Source organism: Callorhinus ursinus, unplaced genomic scaffold, assembly GCF_003265705.2.
Source record: "Callorhinus ursinus isolate GAN/ISIS: 27379988/994484 unplaced genomic scaffold, GSC_fseal_2.0 scaffold53, whole genome shotgun sequence".
NCBI classification, from domain to species: Eukaryota; Metazoa; Chordata; class Mammalia; order Carnivora; family Otariidae; genus Callorhinus; species Callorhinus ursinus.
Window position 1 is genome coordinate 5,250,984 of NW_027397115.1, and position 13,210 is coordinate 5,264,193.

The following is a 13,210-nucleotide window of genomic DNA, read 5'->3' on the forward strand; positions in this document are numbered from 1 at the left end:
TCTCAAAGAAATAAATAAAATCTTTAAAAAAAATGCTTATGCCTCACAAAAGAATTAACTTAAAAAAAAAAGGTGCATATATACCCCTCACAAGTTATGCAGGATGAATTTTGGAGGTATGCAGACAGATACTTTTCATTACCAATAATGTGTATGTTTATAATTATCTTCTGGTAATACTAGTTCTTTTTAAGTTTCTAGTAGTATTTTAAATTTGCTTTTTAAATGAGTTGATTTAAATTTTAAAGAGGAGATGATAATAGTAAATACTATTTCATGAGGCATATGAGTCAGGCAACAATCACAAAAATGGCATAAGAGTAGCTGGAAATTAGGAATTGCTGGAAGTTGATAAGCCTGCGATGAAGAAGTGAGTAGACTTTTCATTTTATGGTTGAGGAAGCTGAGGCCTGGGGATTACTGATGCTCAAGGTCCACGGAACTAGTGTGTGATGGGGCCAGGATTTGAACCCAGGAAATCTGACTGTGGAGGTTTAACTCAGGTGGCCCTGGCTTCCCCACCTCCTGGCAATCACATCTTTGTGACATAAGGGCGAGTCCTGTAACCTGCTTCTAACCAATGGGATATGTCAACAACAAGATGTCACTCCCCTGATTGTGTTACAGAAGACTCTAACATAATCTCTCGTCCCAGGAGACTCTCTCTTTCAATGGTTTTGAAAGGTAAGCAGCTATGTTGGAAGGCCCACATGGCCAGGAACTGAAAGCAGCCTCCTATTAAAAAGGAACATCCAAAAAGGAACTTAATAAGTCCTAAATTAATCATCAGAACCAGCATCATGCACTAATTTATCCAACAAATATCTGTTAAATCCTTATCTACTAAATTGCATACTTGTTAAGGATGATGGAATTCTGTTCTCATATTACAGGAGTTGTTCCTTATTCCCACCTTAAAATTCTGTTCTCCACGGTGTAATTCACATAGGGACAAGCGCATCCCACCTTTCAAGCTTGACTTTATTAGTCCTGTTTTAATACGGCATTGCAGGAAATTGTCTGAGATCATTGTTCTCAAATAATTTTCAAGTGGGAAAGCCCCACGTATGAGTTATCTCACTCTTCATTGGAAATAAATTAATTAAAGCAAGAAAGGAAACACGAGAAAGTGAGTAGGAAAAGAAGCACTGATGTTTTTGAGACATCCCTGAAATGGGTTCTGGTTTTCATTAAGTAACAAACAGAAGCAGATTATTAATTCAAACAAGCAACTAACATCATAAGGCCCCAAAGATTACTTCATGGCTGCCTTATGAAGTTAGGGTGTTGGCTAAATCGAGCTATAGAAACAGCAGAAGAAACAAATATGTTGCCATTGTTGTTCTTAATGGGATTTCTGAGACTAATTCCATCTTTTTACGTTAGAGTTTCTGGAGTAAGGTGCTGAGTCAGACTTTGGATGACCATTAAATAAACTTGCCAAATCTTTCCAAAGTTCGCAAGCAAGTGACCTGGAAAAAAATTCATATTAAGGCTTTAAAAGTGTACAAGTGCCGGAAGAACTTAAAATAGTTAACTCATCAACTTGCCCAGAATGAACTTGGGATAAGCTTGTCTTGCATGTTCCTTGTTGGGACCAGAAAAAAAAAAAAAAATCAGAAAACAACTTCATTTGAGGGAAGGACAATTCCATTGTATAGGTCAATATCAAACTTTTTAGGTAATGAATGACTATGGTAGTTATTCATGTTCTGGCCGATCTGATGAAGTCACATGTCATCCTGTAATTTCTAAGTGACTGACCAGGAGATCTCAGAAGTTCACTAAGTTACACTACTTTTCTAAAATGAACTGCATAACTTGCCTTCTTCTGCCTTCAGAAAAGCTTTGTATTATCAGTACCTTAAAGGTTTCTTATAAAACTCACCTATAAAACTATGCAGGCATGGACAGGACTGGCTACATAATTTGCAGGGTCCAATATACAATGAAAATGAGGAACTCCTTGTCAAAGAAAAAAATAAGAATTTCAAGATAATGGCTCACAGAGCATTAAACCAAGCACAGGGCCATTGTAAGTTGGGGATCCCAGGCACCTGCCTGGCTAAGGTCTCAACCACTCGGGGCCAGCCCTGATGTAGGCACGGAGATGTTTTGTTTTGTTTTTTTTTAAAGATTTTATTTATTTATTTGAGAGAGAGAGAATGAGAGATAGCACGAGAGAGAAGAGGGTCAGAGGGAGAAGCAGACTCCCCGCCGAGCAGGGAGCCCAATGCGGGACTCGATCCCGGGACTCCAGGATCATGACCTGAGCCGAAGGCAGTCGCTTAACCAACTGAGCCACCCAGGCGCCCGGCACGGAGATGTTTGACCATGAGATTAATTCCTTTAATGGTTACTGCTTTATTCAGATTTTCTTTTTCTCGGGGGATCAGTTTAAGGAATTCAAACCCTGGTTCGGGAGAGTGACCTAAGCTGCACAGGAAGCACCAGGAAAAGGAAGCTGGGAAGTCACCAAGTGACGTCCATCGAGCCTGCCTTGTAAATTACATGATTCTGATTCCTTCTTGGAGACTGCTCCCGCTGTTGTCTACATAGAAAAGCTAAGAATAATAATATCTTTTATTAAAGTGCTTCTTATGTGCCAAGAGGTTACTCCGCAATCTGCATACGTTATTTCATGTTAAACATACAGCAATAAGTCATTACTGTCACTAACCTCAGGATACAAATGAATACTATGCTTGATCTTAGCCAAAAGGCCAAGAAGCAATAGGATACAAATAATAAACAGGTTTGGGTAAATGAAGAAACTTGTCTGCAGTCATCTGCCTAGAAAGGGAGACACTAGATGTGGATCTCAGATTTGATTGGAAAGCCCAAAGTCTTAAGAACTATATTTTATCACTTCATTTTATATGATTTTTTAAAACAGAATTAGAAACCCAGTGGATGAGGGTTTCTCAGCCTCATCATTAGTGACATTTACAGCTAAATAACTCTGTCATGGGGGTGATGCCCTGTGCATTGTGGGATATTTAGTAGTATCCCTGGTCCCTACCTATTGCATGCCAATAGCACCTTCTCTCAGTTGTGACAAAAAGATGTCACCAGACATTGTCACATATTCCCTTGAGGGGTGAGGGGTGGTCATGAAATCACCTTGGCTGAGAACTACTGTTCTAGATCTCTCTCGCACTAGATTTTTTTTAAAAAGGTTTTATTTATTGAGAGAGAGTGAGCGAGGGAAGGGGCAGAGAGAGAGGGAGACAGAGAACCTCAAGCGGACTCCCCGCAAATACGGAGGCTGAAGCGGGGCTCAATCTCAGGATCCTGAGATCACGACCTGAGCCGAAATCAAGAGTCGGGGATGGTCGGCTGACTGAGCCACCCCAGCGCCCCTCTCACTAGAATTTTTCTCAAGAGACTATTTTAATGCAAAATTTCAAGAGTTGGATGCAAATTCCATTCATTAGAATGAGAATTTTAAAAGGAGCATGTATTCATTCCACAAACATTTATTGTTTCCCTCGGGACCTGTACACACAACTTTAAAAATACCTACATTGGCAGTGTGAACTTTCCAAGATATGTAGGAATGAGGTATTAATTGTTGGAGATTACAATCTGCACTATGGATTAGCAATGGAACAAAAAATTGGCTTGTTGGGCCAGATTAGGCTGACCAAAGTATGACCCATAGGAGCAACTGAGTTAATTGTAACAAAAGGTGCAGTTGACAGAATGCATTCCATTTACCCAATTCAGAAGGAATTTCATTTGCCTTTGAAGAAAGTTTAGGGAATGTATACAGTTCCATGCCGGTGTTGAAACTGCTTTGGGAATCTATTCATTACTAACATATTTGCCTTGCAATACAAACAGTTCCCATGGATCTTGTGTCAGCCCTCACAAAGTCAACTGAGAAAAATGACTTGTAATCATGATATTATTGCTCAAACCATGTTGTTGGTAATTCAGTTCTAGGCAGTGGCTTTGGGAAACACTTTTGTCTCAACAAGTTAATGCATTTTTATCTATTATTGAATAATTAGGCTGCTAATTAACTGGGTACAAATGTTTTATAGGGAAAAAATAGGATTTTTTTTTTCCTCCTCCTGCCTACCACTAATGCTACTCATTTGAACATACAGATGGTAATCCTGTATATTCAAGCTTCTAACAATTTCTGGCAACTTGTAAAAACTTAAGCCATCAAATAAAGTAAGAGTTATGTGCTCAGTCTGGCTGTTGACTTCATCTTCGAACACTATGAAAGTTGGGGTTCAGGCAGTTTATTCTTATCTGCTTTGCCAGAACCTTGCCGAGTATCTGGTATACAGTAAGTGCTCAAAACCTTAGTCGAAGAAAATGAATGATCTTTAAAAAGTTCATCAGCTTCATTTCCTAGAAAACTCACCAAAAAATGTAATTCGGAATGAGTATGAAATTCTGTTTTTTATCCTCTGCCATGTTCCAAATAATCTTTTAGCACATTTTGATATAAATACCTGAATCATCAGCTCATTCTTTAACTTTGAGAGTTGATTAGATTTTTGCATTGGGGTTGAACTTAGATGCTCCCGCGGCACTGACCCAATGCTTGACTCACAGCACAGCTGAGGATGAATGGAGACACTACCAAATTCTACCATATCGAGGGGGAACTTTTTATTACACGTCTGAGCTGCTGACATCCTGAATATGCATCCCCAGGGCTCATCAAGAGCACCAAATTTACCATCCCTCCAATCTAAACTGATTGCATGCTTGGCTTCCCAGATGTGTTACCAAACTTCATGAAAGACTTCAAAAAGTAGCTGCATTCCATAGTAATAAAAAAAGGGAATATGAGCCAGGGCAGTGCTAGAGAACATACCTGGAGAATGCGTGTGCCAGTCATTATGGCTGCGTGCTATAAGTATTGTCTCACTTTCACCTTCTTATCGATTATGAGCTGTGAGGTAGGATTATCTCCACTGATGAGGGGTCAGAAGCTTGGAGAAGTTAAGAAATGTGCCACAAGCCACAGAGCTAATAAGGGGTAGACTTGGTTTCTGAACCTAGTATTCTTTATGACTTCAGAGCATAGGTTCACAACCACCATGATTTATGTCCTCAAATGAGTATCTGAAAAAAAAATCAAAATAGTAGATACCACATAAATTTGAGTTCATATTTAAAAGGGATGGGACGCCTTTCACTTTGTGCCCTTTTGGGTCACTCTCTGTGAGGACATTGGCCACCATGTCATGAGGACACTCAAGAAGTCCTATGCAGACGCCCATGTGACAAGAAACTATGGCCTCTTGCCAACATCCAGGACCAACTTACCAGGCACGTGAGTGAGTCAACATGGAAGCAGATCCCAATGCCCCAGTCAAGCCCTCAGATAACTACAGTGCTGGCTGACATCTTGACGGCAATCTCATGAGAGACTCTCAGACGGAACGGCCCAAGGAAACCACCCGGGACCCTTGATCTATAAACACTGTAATATTAAAAAAAAAAAATCCCTCTCTTTTTAATCCACTAAATTTTTTTGTGAAATTTGTTACATGGCAATAAATAACTAATACAAAAGAGGAAAATGTTTTCAAGAGCGTGATCATAATGATGAACCATGGAACCGGAGATGGATAAGTAGGGAAATGAAGAAATGCATATATGGCATGCAAAAACAGTTGATGGATGCATACTTGCAGTAAAACCCCAGCTCTTCGTTCCGGTCAAGATAACCCGGCTCCTGATGCACTCTGATGTAATCTCTTACCCCTCAGCCTCTAGCTCACTAGGATAGCCACACACTGACCCATTAGTGCTGTTGTTATCATTCCTTCACTGAACCAACTTCATTCCTGCCTGACAACTTTTTGCAATGACAATTCTTTTACCCAGGACACTCCTCTTCCAGATCATTACATGGCTGGCTCCTTCTCATTCTTTGTGTCCACATAAAAATCACTTATTCGGAGAGAACCACTTCATCTAATGCTGCCATCCCTCTACTCCTCCTGAGCTACTCTATGACATCACCTTATTTTAGTTCCTTCAGATTTCTTAGCACTTATCTAAAATTTGTCTTTGTTTGCTTGCTTGTTTACGTATTTATTTCTTCAGCAAGAATATAAGAAAAGAGGGACTTTGTCTTGCTCACTGCTGTGTTCCCTGGTATCTTGAATAGTACCTTGGCCATAGAGGGATCATAATAAACAGTCTATGGAATGGATGGATGGATAAAAAGAAGCCAAGAGAAAGAACAGCTTGAATCCTGGCTTAGACACACGGTGCAAAGTACAGACAACCAGGAAGTGCAATTATACAATAACTGAGAGAGAGGAGCCATGGAGAAGCTGGACAAAGACCACTTTGGCCTCAGAGGATTCTAAGCCACTATTCATGACTCAACCCGGGGAACGAAGCCAAGCACAGTGAAACCAGATCCTAGCTTCTGAGTGGAAATGGCACGTTAGCCACATTAGCAAGGGTGCAGATGTGTCAGGGAAGAGATAGGAAGGAATGTCGTATGTGTGGTTGAACCCCCATCCCTACGCTGTGGCTCATCCTATCTTGGGAAGCTTCTGAAGTGCCCAAGGTCATCACGACTTCTTTGGTGCTCTGAATATGGCTACACGGTGACCTGAGTGTTATCTGGAAGGCCATTCCTCCAATTTCATAGAACACATCGCAGCTTCAAAGAAAATTCCACCAAAACACGAATGATCTTGTATTCATTCGCTACCACACACTGTTTGACGTTCCACCCTAATTGGACACCCTGAACCTGATATTAAACATTATTGGCAACTAGAGCCCCGGTAGCCTCACCCTAATTATGAAATTACAAGCTGTTGCCACATCGCATGTGGGCATTTTTAATCTTAAAGACAAACCTGGGAATAGTTGAGATTTTATGCCCAACTGCACTGTTGCTCAATGTCTACAGTTGGGCAGCTTGAGACTTCAAAGGGCATGAAATCCAACTCCTTGTCTTCATGAATCACTACCCTCTCAGAGTAGACCTCAGCACATTGTAGGACCGTTAAACACAGGCTTCATATCTGAACCCAGAAAATAAATGCCTGTTTTGAAAGGGAAACAGTTTTCCCTTATTCTGAGGAAAGTCATGAACTTGTGTTTTGAAAACCGTTACCAGAACAATAATGAAATCATCCTCCTATTTGGGAACTGGGATGATTAATAACCAATAATTCTGATTAGGAGGCTGATTTGTGTGGCACCTTTACCAGCCCACAGACATTGTGTGGAGCAACCGAAGTGGCTTCATTTCATCGAAACCTGAAACACAGCTCTGGGATGGGTCCCAAGAGTCACCTGAGGGGCACAGGAACGGAAAACAGCAAACACAAAAATGTTGTGTAAGGCAATGAGGGAATAGCAACAGTCTTCTTCTGGGAAAAGATTTACAATGTTCATGATGTTTATTTCCTTTCTTTCTTTTGGGGATTTTCTATTCTCTTGCTGCACAATGTAAGCAGTCCTCATTTATCTGAAAGAACTCTACCAAAAGTCTTGGTTCCTTTTGATAATCAAGACCAATGCTCATATCCTGAAGGAGAATTCCTGAGCAATTTCTTCAGCTTCAAAATTGGAACCATCCTACTGAATCCTCCTGCTTCACTGGAAAAAAAGGAGTTTATAAAAGAGATTCTTGGTGGTTTTCAGTGGAAGTTTATGATCTTCGTTAGGCTGAGAAAAGTTCCAAGAATAAGAGAGATGCTGAGCAGAAGGAGAGAGAGAGCAGGAGAGAAGATGAAGAATAGAAAAGTAGAGAAGAAAATGAAGGGTAGGAGATGCTAAGCAGAGAGGAGACTCACTGGGTGGAAGCAAAACAAAGTCAAAGAATTTCATGTGTCAATGGACATGAGTCCTTTGTTGGTGAGAAACCATGTAGCTATGGCTGGGGCAAAAGCTTTTGAGAAAGGATGCCTGAGTTGGAGGAGCTTCTCTGGGATCATATCCCCCTTGTCCACGTGTTTGGCTCCCCATTCAGATCCATCTTTGCCCTCCTCTATTCCTGAGAGCCCGACCTCCATCGTATGCACCACTTGGACTCAAGATCCTTTGCCAGTTGCTGCATTTGGTTTAGCCCCTGGGAGACAACCAAGAGCAAGATGTCAGAGAATGGGAAGTGAGAGAGGTCAGGGCATGACTTCTATCACCGCTCTGACCACACGTCGGCACTGGCTTCATTCCACTAGATGATCGCTCCTTCCAGACGGACTGTCCTCCCCAGATTCAACTCTCGCTGGGCATCTGCAAGAAGTGTTTCCTCTACTTGCCCCTTCAGGCTATAACCTTAGACCTCAGCACAGGTAGAGTTTCAAAACAGTATCTCAAATGAATGGAAGAAATGAAAGAAACAAATGTTGGTTTCTGATAACCAGCAGAGAGTACATCCCATCAGGTACTCTTAATGTGAACACATTCCCCACTGGAAAAATATATAAATAAAAGAATTAATGCCCTTTTTCTACAGTGGAAGGTAAATGACATCATCATTTACAGACTAGGGCCATGCCAGCAAACGAATTCCTTTATTTTTAAAGTAAGATAAAGCATTCTTCCAAGCAAAAGGACTTCAATCCCTAATGCCATTTCTAGAAATGACCTCTAAGAGAAAAGAAATGATTTTTGATGAGAAAAAAAAAAACCCACTTCGAAACACAGCGAAGGAGTGAACTAGAACCCCAACCTTAAAGGGGTCAACTAGATGCACTATTCCATGAAGCATATGTGGAACCCTAGGTCCCTCCCTCTGAACCACATTTGCAGCCCAATATGCTAACCCATTGCTTAAGCCAAAAAAAAGAAGCAATCTAGAAAGAGAAACCAAAAGACTTGAATCCCCCAGCTGAGCATTTTGTTGACATGTACATAAACCAAGGGTCTTTAGGGTTCCCTGTGAGATACATCCTCCCACACATTGTGGTCCATGGCCAGCCACAAACCCCCTGAGTTCAATTATGGTCCAAGAAGAATCACTATCTCCATGAGGGATGTGATAAAATTATTAGGTGAACTCATCAGAAACTCATTAAAAAAAAAAAAAGACAAAATGAGGAAAACAATGTTCTCTTGGGGATGCGGCCAAAATTCTTTCTTATGAGCGCTTTATCACAAGATAGATATATTACCTGCTTTACCTTCAGCCTCAACTAATACTGGATTTGAATGCTGGGGTTCAGAGCATCCAGATTTAGAAATAGTTTATGATCCTATGCTGGTAATTTTGAGGAAGACTAATAAAAATAACCCAATAAAAATGGCCAATTGGGGGTGCCTGGGTGACTCAGTCATTGTCTTTCTGTCTTTGGCTCAGGTCATGATCCCAGGGTCCTGGGATCAAGCCCTGCATCGGGCTCCCTGCTCAGGGGGGAAGCCTGCTTCTCCCTCTCCCACTCCCTCTGCTTGTGTTCCCTCTCTCACTGTCTCTCTCTGTGTGTCAAATAAATAGGTAAAATCTTAAAAAAAAAAAAAAAAAAAAAGGCCAATTGGCCAAAAATAAGTAGTAGGAAAGAATTCAGGAGAAATGTGAAGGGAAATATAGTAACTACTTTGTAAAGACCAAACACACCTCTCTGGGTTGAAGACTTCTCTGTGTCAGACAGAATAAGCATTCAAAGGCTTGCAAAGATTCTGACTTAACAGTAATAATATTTCTCTTGAAGAAAAGACTAATGATACGCTGTTGCACACAGGAAACTTTGAGGCCTACTTGCCAAAGCCAGTCATTAACTGCAGTAAACTGAGACCGTGGGGGTAATGTCATGGCGTCTTGTGCTGTTTTTTAAACACAGATTGGGATAATTACAGAATATTATGCGAGTGCCCCAAAACACCTCAAGTAAGGAAGGCACTGCCTCTAAAACCAGCTCCTCCAAGGAAATCCATATAAGTTCATCGTGTCTGGTGCCCAGATCGTCAAGATTCCTTTGCCCCTTTCCTTCTCTCTCTCTCCTTCAGCACACCTGGGCAAGTGTGTAATATTCGTGTGGGGAGAGGAATTCATTCTTGACCTACAGATGATCGGTCCACAAGATGAGAACTGTGGGATGAACATCTCTGAATTGCTTCATTCCCCTTAGCTACCAGCTTTGTAAACAACCACGGATGATGTAGCCCTTTCCCAAAAGCGCCCCAGAGCACTTACCTCCATGACCCTCTGCTAAATTCCTTTCAGTTGGGTGCCATTTTGAAGCGTTTTTCCTTTCCTTTCTCCTCTGAGTATTCTTTGACTTTCCAAAGGCAGATATTGGCAATAATTGAAACCCATGCATCTGCTTTGGGTTTTAATATGTCCAAGAGAATTTATTGAGAACTTACTATGTGCCTGGCAATGGATATAATACAGGAAGCAAAAACAGGCACCATTCCTGCTGCCATGAAGCTCCCCGTCTGGTTGGGGATGGGGCCAAAATGGGGAAGAGAAGGACATTCCATCAGACATTACCTAATTGGGGGTGGTGCACGGAGCTTCGAGTGTCTTGCGTGGTAGTGTGGTTCCAGTCACAGCTGAGGGTCTTTGATCATTGAGAACCTCTCCTACAGAGACCCTCCAATATGTTGCCTTCTTTTGAAGATGACATGTCTAAGAGCATTTGATTTGCTTAAATTCAAATTGTTTAAAGCGCAGATTCCTCTCAGTTCAAAATGTCTCTTTCATGAAGGACCTCAGTGCACACATGGACCTCCTTTCCGTGTCTCCTGCCCCTTTGGGAAGGGGGGTTATTCAGTTATTCCCTCCCTTAATGAGTCAAAGACAGCATGGTGTCTAATCATCGAGCCCCAGGATGGTACCACCTGGATTTGTCAAGTCTATAAACTGAAAACCTTGGGCATTGTCTAGCCTGAGAGGAACCTCAGGAATGAGTTGATTTATTGATGAGGCCGTAAAACATATATTCCCCTAAAGGTCATTCATCTCAGCTATGTTAGAACTGTTTGAATTAGGGTCAGGGCTGGGCCTCGAAAATGAAAAGAATTGTGTGAAGAAGAAACATCAAAATCTCACGCAACTGATATTTAGCTAAATATGTACAAAACAGAAAGCTACATCAATAATCAACTGTTACTCAGACTCACGCATACAGGGGTGTACATACACGCGTGTGTATGTATATGTAAACATGTGACTTAGTGTGGGATGTGGGTGAGTTTAAATCTGTCATGAGATGTGGTAGAACAATCCAGATTTACGAGAAAAAGGAATTTGTGGAAACACCGTGGGGTTGAAGCCTGAACTGCATTTTGGATTAGGCTTCCAAAGAGCAACCCAAAGCGATTATTTTGTTTGCTGCTGGTCATATTTTTGAAATATTTCTTTTAATTAATTGTCTGAATCGAGTGGCCCACGTTTGGTGGCCGTGGTTCCCTTGAATTCATGCCCTAGGTGTTCATGGAGCGCCTACACTGCTGAATGACTGTCCATTCCTCTTCAAGACTTAACATAACCTGTACCTTCAAAGCCCTCTTGGGCTCTGCTCTGGCACCAAGAGACAGAGAGAGAATCAACAGGGTCTTTTTGCCTGACTCTGGCAAGAGACAACATGACTTCCCTTCCCAGTGAGGGTGAGGAATGTTGCCCGATGAACCTGTTCACCTCCACTCCCTCCACCTGGTGAGTGATTCAGCGGGAGACCTGCCCTGCTATGTCTCCTCGCTGGATTTGGCGAACCCGATAAACAGGCAGTTTGCCTTTTGATGTGTCTAGACACAGAAATGATTCAGAAAGTCCCTCTCAGGAGCTCCTACAAGAGGCGCTGAGTTACTCAGGACAGAGAGGGCTGCCTTCCTGACCCCCTGCCGCACCGAGCAGGCCCCAGCAGGGCCAAATGCTCTTCAGTTACTCCTTCTTCCCTTGAAGGAACCAGAGGATGAATCAGCAGCTTGAAAGAGCCTGTTCTTTCCTTCCTAAAACACAAAAATAAAACTATCAAGTGCCAGTAAAACGTTCCCTCTAACAGTCCCTGTTTTCCTATTTACGCTGCCATGGTTCAGAGAAGATTGAGCTAGCCCGATGCTTACATACAGAAACACACTTTTCCAGGTGTCTTTTAGGTGTTTTCCAGACAGAGGTCCTGAACCTGGGAGTTAGGAGGTGGGTGCAGAGATCTGTGAACCCTCGAAAGACCATCAAAATTTGGGGGTGTGTGTGCATGAGCCTTTCTGGGGATGGGGTCCCTCGCTGGGGGCTGGAAAGTTCAGAATCTGTCAGTGCTCTGAAATGGCCAAGTTGGTAGAGCTCATAATTCTTGAATCTGTACATGAGGCCAGGCATTGTTCTAAGTCTTCATTTAATCCTCCAACCAGGTTAGGAGCTGGCACCATTATTTTCATCAAACCAACCCCAAATTAACAAAGCAACAGAAGTGGCACAACCGGAAATCCGACGTAGGCACCTGGTTCTAGCATTCCTGCCCCTTGCCACCAACCCGTGCTGCCTCACGGAAATGAAACGAGTCAAAGAAACCAATTTATCCCCATTTTAGCTGTACCGGGTCTGTGTGGGAAACCATGAAGGGAAACCGGATCTAACAAAGAAATACTGAATTATCTGGGTGGTTTTTTTATTAAAATACCACACTCTTGGGGCACCTGGGTGGCTCAGTCAGTTGAGCGTCTGCCTTCGGCTCAGGTCATGATCCCAGGGTCCTGGGATCGAGTCCCACATCGGGCTCCCTGCTCAGCGGGGAGTCTGGCCCCTCCCCCTGCTTGTGCTCTCTCTCTCTCTCTCTCTCTCTAATAAATAAATAAAATCTTAAAAAAAATTAAAAGGAAATATCACACTATTTAGCAAACTTTCCTGTGAGTTACAGGCATGGCTTAGGTAAGACCTCATGGGTAGCAGCCACCTGCCAAACTCATCTGATGCATCCAGAACTAGGTTTCTTCCCTTGGGACTTCAGTGTCCCCAGACAGAGACGGGCTCCCCGCCATCATGTCATTTCACAGAGAACCTATGCTTTATAGGGAGCCCTACAATGGGCGTTCATAGGCACAAACACTCTCACATTCAGTGAGACAAACATTGCCCAACATTCTCGGCTTCCCTCTCCTGCTGGGAGGCGGTAAGCAGTCTCTGGTTGTAAATTCTGTCATGTTTACCCTGCTCATGAGCCCTGAAAGGAGTGTGTGCTCTGGATTTCGAAAGCTCTGTCTGCATCTTTTAATGGCTAGAGGCAAGGTACCTGTAAGGACATCAGTGGTGGATATTAGTAACACTCTA

General features: G+C 42.3%; 1 long non-coding RNA gene across 1 annotated transcript in view; it reads right to left on the reverse strand.

Annotated features, from left to right (window-relative positions):
- Positions 1 to 4,899: 4,899 nt before the first annotated feature.
- The window catches only part of LOC141371006 (uncharacterized), a 30,683-nt gene continuing 22,372 nt past the window's right edge, over positions 4,900 to 13,210 (reverse strand). Inside the window, exon 3 of the long non-coding RNA XR_012375593.1 lies at positions 4,900 to 5,091. This is a non-coding gene — a long non-coding RNA (uncharacterized lncRNA). The remainder of the gene's footprint in view (positions 5,092 to 13,210) is intronic.